The sequence below is a fragment of the Physeter macrocephalus genome, chromosome 13 (genome assembly GCF_002837175.3).
Source record: "Physeter macrocephalus isolate SW-GA chromosome 13, ASM283717v5, whole genome shotgun sequence".
Lineage (NCBI taxonomy): Eukaryota > Metazoa > Chordata > Mammalia > Artiodactyla > Physeteridae > Physeter > Physeter macrocephalus.
In genome coordinates, this window is record NC_041226.1 from 56,864,649 (window position 1) to 56,880,513 (window position 15,865).

Consider the following 15,865-nt stretch of genomic DNA (forward strand, 5'->3'; position numbering starts at 1 on the left):
ACTGAAAGTAAAAACACACTATATGGAATCAGAAGCAAATCAGATAATACAGAAGAAAGGATCAATGATCTAGAAGACAAGGTACTAGAAATAATCCAGTTGGAACAGAAAAAAAAAAAAAGGCAAAAAGAAAATGAAGATAGTTGGATCTCTAGGACAAGTGTACTAACATTCACATTATAGGGGTCCCAGAAGCAGAAGAGAGCAAGGGACAGAAAACTTATTTGAAAAAATAATGGCTGAAACATTTCCTAACCTGGTGAAGGAAACAGACATCCAAGTCCATGAACACAGAGAATCCTAAACAAGATGAACCCAAAGAGACTCACATCAAGAGAGATTATTATTAAAATGTTAAAAGTTAAATATAAAGAGAGAATCTTATAGGTAGCAAGAGAAAAACAATTAAAAAACAATAGAAAAGATCAATGAAACTAAGAGCTTGTTCTTTGAAAAGATAAAAAAATTCATAAACATTTAGCCAGACTCATCAAGAAAAAAATAGAAAGGTCTCAAATAAATAAAATTAGAATTAAAAGAGGGGAATTTACAATTGATACCATAGAAATAAAAAGATTCATAAGAGATTACTATGAACAATTATATGCCAACAAATTGGAAAACAGAAGAAATGGATAAATTCCTAAAAACATAAAGTCTTCCAAGAGTATATCAGGAAGAAATAGAAAATCTGATTAGACCAAAGAGTAGTAATGAAATTGAATCAATAATCACAGAACTCCCAACAAACAAAACCCTAGGACCAGACAGCTTCATAGATGAATTCTACCAAACATTGAAAGAAGGGTTATACTGATTTTTCTCAAACTATTCAAAAAAAAAAAAAAAATTCAAGAGGAAGGAAAGCTTCCAAAATCATTCTACAAGGTCAGCATTACCCTGACACCAAAAGCAGCCAAAGACTCTATGGAAAAAAAAAAATTACAGGCCAACATCTTTGATGAACATAGATGCAAAAATTCTCAACAAAATATTAGCAAACAAAATTCAGCAGTGCATTGAAAGGATTGTATACCATGATAGAGTGGGGTTTATTCCAGGGATGCAAGAATGGCTCAACATCTGCAATTAACATGACAGACCACATTAACAAAACAAAGGGTAAACATCATATGATCATCTCAGTAGATGCAGAAAAAAGTGTTTGACAAAATTCAACACCCATGCATGACAAAAACTCTCAACAAAGTGGGTATAGAGGTAATTAATGTACCTCTAAGTAGTAAACAATACATATGACAAACCAACAGCTTACATTGTACTCAATGGTGTAAAGATAAAAACTTTTCTCCTCATCTTAGGATGAGGAAAAAGACAAGAATGTGCACTCTTGCCATTCTCTTATTTAACATAGCATTGGAAGTTCTAGCCACAGCAACTAGACAAGAAAAGGAAATAAAAGTAATCCGTATTGGAAGGGAAGAAATAAAATTGTCACTATTTGCAGATTACATGATACTATGTATAAGAAATGCTAAATACTCCACCAAAAAATATTAGAACTAATAAATGAATTCAGTAGAGTTGCAGGATACAAAATTAATATACAGAAATCTGTTGTATTTCTACACACTAATAATGAACTATCAGAAAGAGAAATTAAGAAAACCATCCCATTTACAGTTGCATCAAAAAGAATAAAATACCTAGGAATAATATAACCACAGAAGTGAAAGACCTGTACTCTGAAAACTATAAGATATTTGATGAAAGAAATTAAAGATGACACAAATAAATGGAAAGATATCCCAGGCTCATGGATTGGAAGAATGAGTGTTATTCAAATGTCTATACTACCCCCCAAAAGCTACAGATTCAGTGTAATCCTTTTCAAAATACCCATGACATTTTCCAAATGACTGGAAGAAATAATCCAAAAATTTGTATGGAACAACAAAAGACCCCCAAATAGCCAAAACAATCTTGAGAAAGAGCAAAAGCTATAGTAATTAAAAGAGTGTGGTACTGGAACAGAAACAGACACATAGATCAATGGGACAGAATAGGTAGCCCAGAAATAAACCCACACACATATGGTCAATTACTCTGTAACAATGTAGGCAAGAAAATACAATGGGTAAAATCCAGTCTCTTCAGTAAATGGTTCTGGGAAAACTGGATAGCTACCTGCAAAATAATGAATCTGGACCATTATGTTAAACTATATACAAAAAAGTAAGCTCAAAATGAATTAAAGGCTTGAATATAAGACCATAAGCTATAGAACTTCTAGAAGAAAACAGGCATTCAGGGCTTCCCTGGTGGCGCAGTGGTTGAGAGTCCACCTGCTGATGCAGGGGACGCGGGTTCGTGCCCCGGTCTGGGAGGATCCCGCATGCCACGGAGCGGCTGGGCCCGTGGGCCATGGCTGCTGGGCCTGCACGTCCAGAGCCTGTGCTCCGCGACGGGAGAGGCCACAGCAGTGAGAGGCCCGCGTACCACAAAAAACAAAACAAAACAAAAAAACAAAAAAAAAACAGGCATTCAGCTCTTGGATTTTAGACTTAATAATTTTTTTTTTTTGATATGTCACCTCATTCAAGGGAAACAAAAGCAAAAATAAACAAATGGGACCACATCAAACTAAAAAGCTTTTGCACAAGAAGTGAACCAGAAATAAAACAAAATGGCAACCTATTGAATGGGAGAAGATATTTGCCAGTCTTATATCTAATAAGGGGTTAATATTCACAGTATATAAAGAACTCGTACAACTTAACATATAAAAAAAGAAAATCCAAACAATCTGATTAAAAAATGGGCAGAGGACCTGAATAGACATTTTTCTAAAGAAGATGTACAAATGGCCAACAGGCACATGAAAAATGCTTAACATCACTAATCATCAGAGAAATGCAAATCAGTGCCACCTCACACCTGTCAGAATGGCTATTATCAAAAACTCAAGAAATAACAAGTGTTGGCAAGGATGTGGAAAAAAAGGAACGCTTGTGCACTGTTGGTGGGAATGTAAATTGTTGCAGCCACTGTTGAAAACAGTATGTAGGTTCCTAAAAAACTAAAATAGAACTATCATATGATCCAGCAATTCCACTCCTGGATACATATCTAAAGAAAACAAACGCCAATTTGAGAAGATATATGCACCCCTATTTTCATATTAGCATTATTTATAATAGCCAAGAGATGGAAGCAACCTAAATGTCTTCGATGAGTAAATGGATAGTGAAGATAGTTAAATGGATAGTGAAGATGTTGCAACAACATGGATGGACCTAGAGGGTATTATGCTAAATGAAATAAGTCAGAGAAAGACAAATATAATACGATTTCACTTATATGTGGAATCTAAAAAACAAAGGAAGTGAACAATAACAAAAAAAGCAGAAATTGATTTATAGATACCTAGAACAAATTGATGATTGTCAGAGAGGAGGTGGGAGGGTGGAGGAATGTATTTTATCAGCAAAGCAGATTAAAGAGCACAAACTTACAAATATAAATAAGTTATGGTGCTGTAAAATATAAAATATGGAATATAGTCAATAATACTGTAATAATATTAGACAGTGACAGATGGTAGCTGGATTTATCATGGTGATCATCTTGTAATGTATGTAATGTATATAAAAAATCAGATCACTATGTTATTCACCTGAAACTAATGTAACATTGTATGTCAATCGTACTTCATTAAAAAAATAAAGAGTTGAAGTACAATCAAGCTACACAGACCTTCCACCAATGGTGGAACGCTAGACAGGTGTATGGTCTCAACTTTGGCAGCAAAGAAGATGCCAATGTCTTCGCAAGTACTGTGATGCATGCCTTCGACGTGTTGAATTCACAGGAAACAGGGCCAACGTTGCCTAGACAAAATTCACAACTACCTGCCCAAGTTCAGAATGGCCCATCACAAGAAGAATCGGAAATTCAAAGGCAACTACAACAGCAAAGAAAAGGAGCTGGAGCAGGAAAGGCTGGAGGGCAAAAGAATGAAAAGGGAGAGATTGGAGGGGGAGAGGTTAGAAAGGGAAAGGCTGGAGAGGGAGTGACTGGAACAGGAGCAGCTGGAGAGAGAGAGAGACAAGAAAGAGAATGTCAGGATTGCCTGGAGCGGGAGACAAGAACGGGAGAGACTGGAGAGACTGGACCGAGAAAGGCAAGAAAGAGAGCTGCAAGAGCAGTCTTCGCAAGTACTGTGATGCATGCCTTCGACGTGTTGAATTCACAGGAAACAGGGCCAACGTTGCCTAGACAAAATTCACAACTACCTGCCCAAGTTCAGAATGGCCCATCACAAGAAGAATCGGAAATTCAAAGGCAACTACAACAGCAAAGAAAAGGAGCTGGAGCAGGAAAGGCTGGAGGGCAAAAGAATGAAAAGGGAGAGATTGGAGGGGGAGAGGTTAGAAAGGGAAAGGCTGGAGAGGGAGTGACTGGAACAGGAGCAGCTGGAGAGAGAGAGAGACAAGGAAGAGAATGTCAGGATTGCCTGGAGCGGGAGACAAGAACGGGAGAGACTGGAGAGACTGGACCGAGAAAGGCAAGAAAGAGAGCTGCAAGAGCAGCTAGAAAGGGAGCAGGTGGAATGGGAGCGAGAGTGAAGAATGTCAAATGCTGCTGCCCCTGCCTCTTTGGAGACTCCTCTAAGCTCTGTGCTGGGAGTCTCCTCTGCTGCTGAGCCAGGCTTGCATTGTCTTGGGACCACGTGCACCTCCACCCCCTCCTCCACTCCCACCAGGTCCTGCCCAGGCATCAGTCACACTCCCTCTTCCCGCAGGACTCCCTCCATCGCATCCACTTCCATCCTCAGGGCCTCCACCTCCTCTACCACCTTCTTCCTAATCAAGTACCGCCTCCTCCTCCACCACCTCCTGCTTCTCCTCTCCCTGCATCTGGAGTTTTTGGGGATCCATGTCTGAAGACAGTCACCCTTTAACTGGACATGCAGCTGCAATTTCTGGATCAAAACTTAGGCAAGTGTCACAGATGGAGGATGCCTGTTTCCCAAGCGGAGGGGAGATCACTGGTGTGAATTTGGCCTCATCTAAAAATACGGGTAGTGGAAAAGGGCCCCTTCCGTTAGGGGTGGTGGTTCAATGGAAGAAATGAGCACCCTGCTGGCCAGGAGGAAGAGAATTGCTGAAAAGGGATCAACAATAGGAACAGAACAAAAAGAAGACAAAAATGAAGATTCAGAGCCTGTAACTTCTAAGGCCTCTTCAACAAGCACACCTGAACCAACAAGAAAACCTGGGAAAGAACAAATACAATGAATGGCAGCAAGTCACCTGTTATTTACAGACCAAAATCTGCACCCTCATCACAGTCCAGTGCCAAAGGAGTCCAGACAGAAGGACTGGACTATGACAGGCTGAAGCCAAACATTTTAAATGAAATGAGAAAAGAATTAACTAAGCTAAAAGAAGAGCTCATCGATGCAATCAGGCAGGAACTGAGCAAGTGAAATACCACATAGAGAAACAAACTAAGAAGAGATAGGACTTTAATCTGGAGAAAAAAAAAAAAAACCTGCAAAGAACAACTGTTAACAGCAACAAAACCCCTACATTCTGTGAGCAGTAAAAAGAAAATGGAGACAAACAGAAGGAGGGAAAAGACAACATACTTTGAAAGCCTTCAGACATTACTACTCTGGCAATAAGCTAGAAACCTCCCAGTTTGATGCTTTTTTCTGACCTTTACAACAGGGTGGAAGAGAGTTGTATAAGAGTTCCTGTATCAGTTATGCAGAAAATACTAAACCAGTCAGGCAAGAACACCGTGCCTTGAAATATTTTCATGTCAAGAAAAAAATCACACTGTTTTCCACAATCCATTGCTAAAATAAAGAGGAGAAAGGCTTTGAGAAGTTTTTTTCAGAGAATGCTGATGAAGAATTTAGCAAGTTATGCTATTGTATTGTAAATGTTTCTCTCAGGTTTGTCTTCCCCATGAATAATTGAGATCAGCCCTATGTAGGTTAAGATCATAAAATGTGGAACAGATGGAATTGTATGTGCTTTCAAAGGGTGATATTTATAAGAAAGTGTCCTAAAAATGATTTGCCCAGAGTGAGGAATTTTAGAATGATAGGAAGTCTCTCGAGTTTAGCCTTCAAATAATTTTGTAGATTCGAACATAAATTCATCCAGAATTTAAAGGTTTAGATGCCTTCCTAAATTATTAGTGATTTACCATATCTATGACCCCTACATAACACAAACCAGTGGTCAAATGTAAAACAATATATCGTAGATTCACTGTAGGTTTTCAACCGTTTTTAGATTGATGAAAGTGGACATTTTTATAATATAATTTCAACCACCACAAAATTAGCTTTTTAAATTGCGGACAGTAATACATGTCAAACTAATATGTAGTGGCCTTTTCAAGGCCTAGTCACAGGGAAAACATTTTGTAGAGTATAGGGAAGTGGGAGGAAGGGAACGAATAATGTTTAATTTAAACTTAATTTCTGCACTATCTTTTTCTCAGTTATCTGCATGAATAATAATGAGGAATATTTTGTGACTTTAATTGGTAAATACGTTAACAGAACCAAGTATTTAATCTTTTACATCATGTCTTCAGCTATTTGTATTTTAACTTCAGTAAGTTCAATGGTCTGAAACATGATTTAGACCATTTATAATTCACATGAATTATCTTACTTTGGAACTCAAAAGTTCGATCCCTGAATTTGGCAGTTATTATTACCTAGGTGCCCTGCAGTTATACAGGTGTTCAGTTACACCTTCCTGACTACAAAGCTGCTTTTGAATCTTATGTTGAAATACTAGAAAAGTAACCATGATGGTAGCAATTAAGGTCATAGAAATCATTAGACAAAAGGAAAACAACGAGGGGTCCTGCATAATTTTCTTTTAATAAGTAAAGTGAGACTTAGGTGGTGGGGAAAAGGAGCTAGATACTCTACTTACCACCAAGTGTGTGCGTGTGAGCGTGCGTGTATGTGGGCACTCACGTGTGAGTATGTAATCCACTCCCTTTCCTTTGAAACTTCTAAGATTAAAATAGGGGAGAAATCCTGTATGTTGCAATGATAGAATTTTTTGAAAATTTAGGAAATCAAAAATTCTCCAGGCTCTCCATCTTGATTTATGCTTGGGTTGTTATGTGCCATACTTGCTTTGAAATCTTTGATTATCAGTAATTTTACTAAAATTGTGAAGGAATTATCCACCATCTGCTCTCTAGATTTCTTAATCTAAGTTCATAAGGCAGAGCTTGTTGATAGCATACTATCAAGGTTTGCAGCCATTACCACTTCAAAGAGGTTTGAATGAGGGAGTTTTTTTTCCTTGTTAAAATAGTTCCTGTTTCTGTAGAAACTTCATTTTTGGATTAATCTGTGATGGATGAGCTATCATAATTAAGTATACAGTTTTTTTTCTATCAACTATTCATTGTCATCCAATAATAAAGACATTAAAGATGCAGCAAGCTTATAAAGTACTATTTTCTAAAAGAAATAGGAGGCATTTTCATCTTTATTATTGTACTTTTGGTCGTGGAAACACTTTGATGATACAAATGTATATGTCCCCCATAAATCTGGTCAAAAATCACTTTTGATTTTGTTGATTAAGTTAAGCAATAGGATAGAGTACTGGGTACAGGTGATCCAAAGTTAAGATAAAAGACCAAGATAAAAATGATAGATCTTAAAAAAGAAACTGGTTTATGCACTAAATGTTTTGTGCCTTGGTCTAATATTAACATGATGTGTGTGTAAAATGACTAAAAGAACCAGTGTTGAATCACGTTATATTTCCTGTCATTCTGCATTATCCCAGATTGCTAAACGTGTTCTTTCCAAGAAGTTTGATTGAATTACTGTATACATTTACTGTCCTATGTGACAGTTTTGTCATTGTTAGAGATTTCAGTAGTTAAAATGGGAAGCAGAAGCTTAAGTTATTTTCCTTATCAAAACTTTGTTCCTTGGAGACACATTATTGTGATGGTTTTTGTGCTCTTGTACATTGGATGTCTTAAGGTGAGTGCAGTTTAGGGGATCCTTTCTAATTACAGGAAGGTACTTCTTCCCTTCAACACTGTGATCTGACCAGTGACAAATCTGTACTCTATGCTATGCAAATGGTTAACAAGTCAATTGCAAAACAACTGAATGTACAAATCTTAGTTCTGGTGCTGAAATCTCTTGAGAATAGTCATCATGATCTCAAAGTTTGTTTCAAAATTTGCAAGTATCAAGTGTCAGTCTGAAAAAACTGAAGATGAAATACTAATGAATGTTGAATTCTCATGCTTTAATTGTACTTCCTTCATTTATTTATTTTATTTTTTTTACATATTTGGCTTTTTATTTTTTAATTTTTTTAAACATCTTTATTGGAGTATAATTGCTTTACATTGTTGTGTTAGTTGCTGCTGTATATCAAAGTGAATCAGCTATACATATACATATATCCCCATATCTCCTCCCTCTTGTGTCTCCCTACCACCCTCCCTATCCCACCCCTCTAGGTGGTCACAAAGCACCGAGCTGATCTCCCTGTGCTATGCGGCTGCTTCCCACTAGCTATCTGTTTTACATTTGGTAGTGTATGTATGTCCATGCCACTCTCTTACTTCGTCCCAGCTTACCCTGCCCCCTCCCCGTGTCCTCAAGTCCATTCTCTACATCTGTGTCTTTGTCTTTATTCCTATCCTTTTTAGATTTTTTTGGTTCTCTGCTATTTTTACCATACTGTTTCATTTAAATTTCCTACACGCTAACTTTGTGCGACTGAAATACAATTGCAGTATATTAAAAAAATTATGAATTGTAAAAAAATTCAAAAATAAAAATAACAGTCCTTTCACACCATACCATGCCTCTTGTTTATATTCTCTGATAGCCTTGAGGAGTCTCAGTAGTACCTCAAAAAATTATTGGCATCTCAAAACACCTTCACAACACTCTTCGTCTTGGAAAATGCTTTGTGTACACTTCATCAGCAAAGAACTCAAGTGCAAATCTTGCCTCCATCATTTGCTAATTGTGAGTTATTGGACAAGTTAAATAACATTTCTGAGCCTCAGTTTCCTGTTCTCAAAACAGATCAATTACTATTTTTCATATTGTGAAATTTCAAAAGTTAGCACTTACAACCTGGCTTGCAGCATAAAGTATTAGTATTAGCCTATTAGTCAATAAGTTCACATTTATTTTAATGTGTAACTTGGTGACTTTCATGTTTCATATCAGGAATAGTTTCCTCATATTCAACAATTTAGATTGATATTTGTATCATTATACATATTATTTTCATAAATGGGTATAGTTGGGCATACTATTTTTTCTGTATTTATATGTATTATTATAGTATATTTCCACTAAGGTTTATCTTCTTTTTATATGCCAGACTTGGTCAAATTTTGGAAAAAATTTTATTCTCATTATGGCAGGAAAAATAGCTGTTCTCTTGATACCCATAAAATTAAAAAAAAAGAATAAAGCCATATGCCTTTAAAAATAATTTAAGGGGTAAAATATAACTAAAGTCACCCAACAAAATGAAGGTTATGGATACTTTTAATTTATTTTCTCCAAATATATTACAGAAATTAAGACATTACCAATGTTTGAAGATCACCAATTCAATAATTACACTCTGGAGAAGCATATTATGTCTTCAGATACATTTTAATGTATTTGATTAATTAGTATTCATTTACACTGGAGAATAATTACAATTGTAATTTTACACGTTAGAAAATTTTCTAAAAAGGTAGATATGCAAATTTTATTACAAAAATGAAATATCTAAGTGTGATTATTCTACCAAGGAAACCTGTACAGCTGTCTTGAAAGAAATTGGTACATTTCATATGATGAGCATTATTCATTTAGTTATTTAGTATTTAGACTAGGATTATGCTAATGTTTAGGAAACTTGAATGAGCATACTTATATCTGTATTTACAATTGACCTTTGAACAGCACAGCTTTGACCTGCATAGGTACACTTATAGGTGGATTTTTTCCACTAAATACATGCTACAGTACTACATGTTGAACTTGCACATGCTGAACCATAGATACAAAGGGCCAACTGTGAAGTTAAGCCCGCATTTTTGACTGCTGGGAGGGTCAGCACCCCTGACCAAGGAGTTTTCAAAGGTCAACTAGACTTTTATATCTCTGTGCCTATATCGACACACACCAACGCACATACATAAACACACACGTATATACGTATTTTGCTGTCTATATGCACACACACATACATGCACATATATATACACATACACATCTTGCTTTTGCAATTGGCTTTCTTTTAAATTGACTGAATCAAAAAGTTATTGAGACAACACAGCATACTTTCCAAATTGACACATGTTACTAGAAACACAAGAAATTTGATTGTTCAGAAACTAGTCTGTTGTATACCTGAAACTAACATGATACAGTAAATCAACTATATTTTTAAAAGGCAGAGACTGTAATTTTGTCAACTTGTTAAACCTGTGAAAATGTACAGACTCTAGTTGCTGTACCTGTTCACAGGTTTAGCAAATTGATAAAGTATTTAAATTATATATATATTTGTTCAGATTGTTTTCTATCATAGGTTATTACAAGATATTGAATATAGCTCCCTGTGTTATACAGTAAGTCCTCAATGCTTAACTATTTTATGTATAGTAGTTTATCTCTATTAGTCCCATACTCCTAATTTGTCCCTCCCCTCCCCCCTTTCTTCTTTGGTAACCATAAGTTTGTTTTCTATATCTGTGGCTCTGTTTGTTTTGTATATAGATTCATTAAGATTCTACATATAAGAGATATCATATAGTATTTGTCTTTCTCTGACTGACTTAGTATGACATTCTCTAGATCCATCCATGTTGCTGCAATGGCAATATTTCATTCTTTTTTATGGCTGAGTATATTTCATTGTGTGTGTGTGTGTGTGTGTGTGTGTATACACACACACCACATCTTCTTAGACCAATCATCTATTGATGGACACTTGGATTGTTTCCATGTCTTGTCTATTATAAATAGTGCTGCTATGACATAGACAACAGACTTGTGGTTGCCAAGGGGGAAGAGGGTGGGGGAGGGATGGATTGGGAGTTTGGGATTAGCAGATGCAAACTATTATATATAGAATGGGTAAACAACAAGGTTTGCTGTTCAGTGTCCTGTAATAAACTATAATGGAAAAGGATATGAAAAAGAATGTATATGTATGTATAACTGAATCACTTTACAGCAGTAAACACAACATTGTAAGTCAACTATACCTGAATAAAGTAAATTTAAAAAAAATAATTAGTGCTTCTACGAACATTGGGGTACATGTATCTTTTCAAATTAGAGTTTTCATCTTTTCTGAATATATGTTCAGGAGTGGGATTGCTGGATCATATCATAGCTCTATTTTTAGTTTTTAAAGGAACCTCCATACTCAAAAGAAGACAGTCTCTTCCTTTGAGTTCAGTAATTTACCTTCTCATATCAGTATACTGTAAATAAAGAGAACATTTTTGTGTTATCGTCTACTAGTAACTTTTTTCTTCTAGTTTTACTGAGATGTAATTAATTGGTATACGTCACTGTATAAGTTTAATGTGTACAACATAATATTTTTACTTACATACATCATGAAATGATTAGCACAATAAGTTTAATGAAGATCTGTCATCTCATATAGATACAAAACTTTTTTCCTTCTGATGAGAACTCCTAGGATTTACTCTCAACAACTTTCATATTATTGCATACAGCAGTGTTAATTATGTTTATCATGTTGTACATTACATTGCTAGTACTTATTTATCGTATAACTGGAAGTTTGTACTTTCTGACTGCATTCATTGAATTCCCCCTCCCCCCACTCCCTGCTTCTGGCAATCACCAATCTGATTTCTTTTTCTATGAGTTTGCTGGTTTGTTTGTTTTTGAAGTATAATTGACCTGTCACCATACAAATATGTTACATAATTATTGACTATATGCCCCACAATGTACATATCCCTGACTCATTTATTTTGCAACTAGAAATTTGTACCTCTTAATTTCCCTTACTTATTCCTCTCCTTCCTCTAACTCCTTCCCTCTGGCAGCCACCTGTTTCTTCTCTTTATAAATGGCTCTGTTTCTGTTTTGTTATGTTTGTTCATTTGTTTTGGTTTTTAGATTCCACATGTAAATGAAATCATACAGTTTTTGTCTTTCTCTGTCTGATTTATTTCACTTAGCATAATACCCTGTAGGTCCATCATGTTGTTGCAAATGAGAATATTTTATTCTTTTTTATGGCTGAGTAATATTCCATATATTATTTTATACATATATATATCCATATATCTCACATCTCTCTTATCCATTTACCCATTGATGTGTCTGTTTTTGTGCCAGTAACATACTGTTTTGATTACTGTAGCTTTGTAATATAGTTGGAAATCAGGGCGCGTGATACATTCAGCTTCGTTCTTCTTTCTCAAGATTGTTTTACTTATTCAGGGTATTTTTGTATTTTCATATAAAATTTAGAATTATTCTAGTTCTGTGAAAAATGCCTTTGGTATTTTGATAGGGATTGTGTTGAATCTGTAGATTATCTTGGGTAGCATGAATCTTTTAACAATATCCTTTCAATCCGAAGCATGGTATATCTTTCCATCTATTTGTGTGGTTACCAATTTCTTTCATCAGTGTCTTACAGTTTTCTGAGTACAGGTCTTTTACCTCTTTAGTTAGATTTATTCCTAGGTATTTTATTCTTTTTGAATGTGATTGTAAATGCGATTGTTTTCTTAATTTCTCTTTCTGGTAGTACTAGTAGAAGTACCAGTAACTTCTTAACTACAAAAAAATTACATTTTTCTGTAACATTTCAGAATATTCACATTTAAAATTGAAGAGTAAAATCAGTTTATAATTTTCTATCAGTATAATGAAGATATTATCCTTTATTACATCTTTCTTCTAGAAAATCTTCATAGTGATTATTAATCAGTTTTTATCTAACTACATATGATGTGGAACATAAATAATTCTGTATTTTATCTTGTTTAATAAATTTTTTATACAAAATTGCATTGGTGATAAGTTAGTCTACACTTACTAAAACTCAATCATCACTTGTGATCAGTGACAATATCTTTTAAAATAAGTATGACCTATTTACTTCAGTCATTTCATCAAATTAAACACAAATTAACATTTCATGTATGAATAAATACCCAAATGTTATTTCTTTTGATAGGTGATTGATACAAATAGAACTATCTAGAATCAAATATTTCATATTTTTAAACTGAATACATTGTAATTATGATAGAAAAAATATTTTTCTCTGTGTGCTTTTACAATAACCTGTGAAACCTGTAAATAAAAGGTCCTATAAACTTAGACCTTGCGATTATCTCATTGCATTTTTTTTTTAAATTAGGCTTTATGTGTTTTGAAGTGAGGAAACATTTCCTTGTCTCTGGATAAATAACTCCTGTATTTCAAAGTTGAATTGTAACTTGTCTCCACTGTGCTATTTTGAAACAACAGAGGAGGAACTATGAGAGATAAATGCTTCTGTGATTTTGTAGACAAATTTTTAAAAAAATACATATTGACAGTTTGCTCCACTCAAATATTTGAGGAATTTTGTGAAAAAATGAATGTTAAGTCTGCTTGTTTACATACACTCTAAAAGGAGAAGTTAAACTAGTATGTAGAGATAAAAGGAGAAAAATTTTTCTTGCAAGTGATGAGGAATTTCCAATAATTAGAAGTAGGCAGAGACCTTATGCCCATTATTCCTGAGGGTTTAATTATCTCTGCCTTGTGTCAGAGCTTGTACCAAAGAGCTTTGAAGAAAACTCCTGCTCATATGATTCTGTTAATAGCATCAGAAACACTAAGGTTAAGGATGTCTTGGGGTGAGAGGGGACTAGCATAAATAGGGAACTCTAGGTACACAGGAAGTGCCCTTTGAACTGCCTGCAGCTTAATTCTGGCACTTTGATGGCAGCAATAAGTTTGCCAAATTTAACGTTCAGACAGAGACACATTTCCTCACATTTGATTTGAAGGCTAATGGATATATCTGTAATTATGCTAAAGTGGAAAAGCACAAAATAGTATTTGAGGGCAGAAATACTAATGGAGGCATTTAAAAATAACAATATTATTATTATTATCATCATTATGCTTGAAATATATAAGCTTCTTTGGCACCTGACTACACAAAGAAGAGTAAAATGAAATGAGTGCCAATTATGTATTATTAAATGGCCATCTCTGAAAATTCCATTTCAAATTTGACTTGAGGAATGTCCTAAAAGTCATAGTAAAGATTATCTGAGGTCAGAAAGGGTACTTTTGTTTGGAGATTCTAACTGAAGAAATAGGTCCTCTTCTAGCTGAAGTGATTGTGTCAAAATAAATACTTCATTTTATGAAGGAAGCAAATAGAGTTATGACTGCAAAAGAGGCACTCAGCCAGCCAGATCATTTGAAGCTGTGTAATAGATGTCACAGCCAACTTGTCCTCAGATCACATATGTCAAAGGGTATCTCCATAATTTTAGCCTTTGGGCTCACTACTACCTCTGGCAAATTAAATCAAATACTCTCAGTGTATTCATATTGAACCAATATAAAAATTGGCAGAGATAACAGGGTTAGATTCCACAGAGTCCCATTATAGAAGTATCATTAAATGAAAATAATTAAATACTTTCAGTGTCATGCTACTTACTCTCTCACTTGACTCTTTGCTGATACATTAGGAAATATTAAAATACTAAATATTCATAATGTATACATATATGCACACTATGTATGTTATTTATTTACACGTAGTATTTACTTGTTTTAATGGGAGCTTGCTCAAATGTAAATGTTCAGTAAATGATATTGATGTCAATGATTATTACCATTACTGTTACTTCATTGCAGTTTCAGGTAAGAAATGGGATTTAATACACTTCTAGTGAACAGGCAAGTGAGAAAATTGAAGAAGAAAAATTTAAGTAGGCTTAAGAAGAAACAGCTAATTATTCATAAGGCTTAGACCAGAACATAGTTTTTCTGATTCTCATCTCTATGATTTTGTTTTACCATTTTGTACTATGTAAATTCTAAGTGCATTCTAATGATTAACTATAGATTATCTCACTAAGCATCACACATTTCCTCTAGCTTTATTTGACGTATCGTGTGACCTTGAACTTCCCCTAATCATGGACTAGAGAGTCAGATATGAATATGTGCCAGATTCACGTCTGTGATAGGCACTGCTATTTGTTTGTTCCATGTTCGTGATCTCTTTCTTTACAAAGAGAACACTGATGTTGTTCAGCATGGTATTCAGCCCAACCTAGAAAAGCCTAACATTTATCTCAGGGTTGTTTTTTTTGTGGGTATCAGAGTGTACGTCAGAAAGAGAAGAACAAAAGAGGATGAGTGGCAGGAGAAGGAAAGGCACAAGGAGGAGGACAGGAGCAATACCCTCTTATTCCCCAGTTGGACATCTTCTTAGGCAAGATTTATCTGTGCCTGCATTAACATCATAAACAGCCACCACCATCACCTACAAAAATATAGGGAGAAACGACAAGACTGAAACAGGAGTCAAAAATAAGCAGTCCATATCCCCATGTTTTGTTATGTCTAAGAAGATGCCATCAGTATTTTCTGGACTTGAGTTACCCTACCCAGATTCACTCGAAAGAGCTGCCTGGGGGGCTTCCCTGGTGGCGCAGTGGTTGCGCGTCCGCCTGCCGATGCAGGGGAACCGGGTTCGCGCCCCGGTCTGGGAGGATCCCACATGCCGCGGAGCGGCTGGGCCCGTGAGCCATGGCCGCTGGGCCTGCGCGTCCGGAGCCTGTGCTCCGC

At 35.5% G+C, this 15,865-nt stretch overlaps 2 pseudogenes; both read left to right on the forward strand.

Annotated features, from left to right (window-relative positions):
- The window catches only part of LOC112064778 (protein enabled homolog), a 6,793-nt pseudogene extending 5,695 nt beyond the window's left edge, over nt 1–1,098 (forward strand).
- LOC102973680 (protein enabled homolog) lies at nt 1,095–5,464 on the forward strand (annotated as a pseudogene).
- Nucleotides 5,465–15,865: the final 10,401 nt, after the last annotated feature.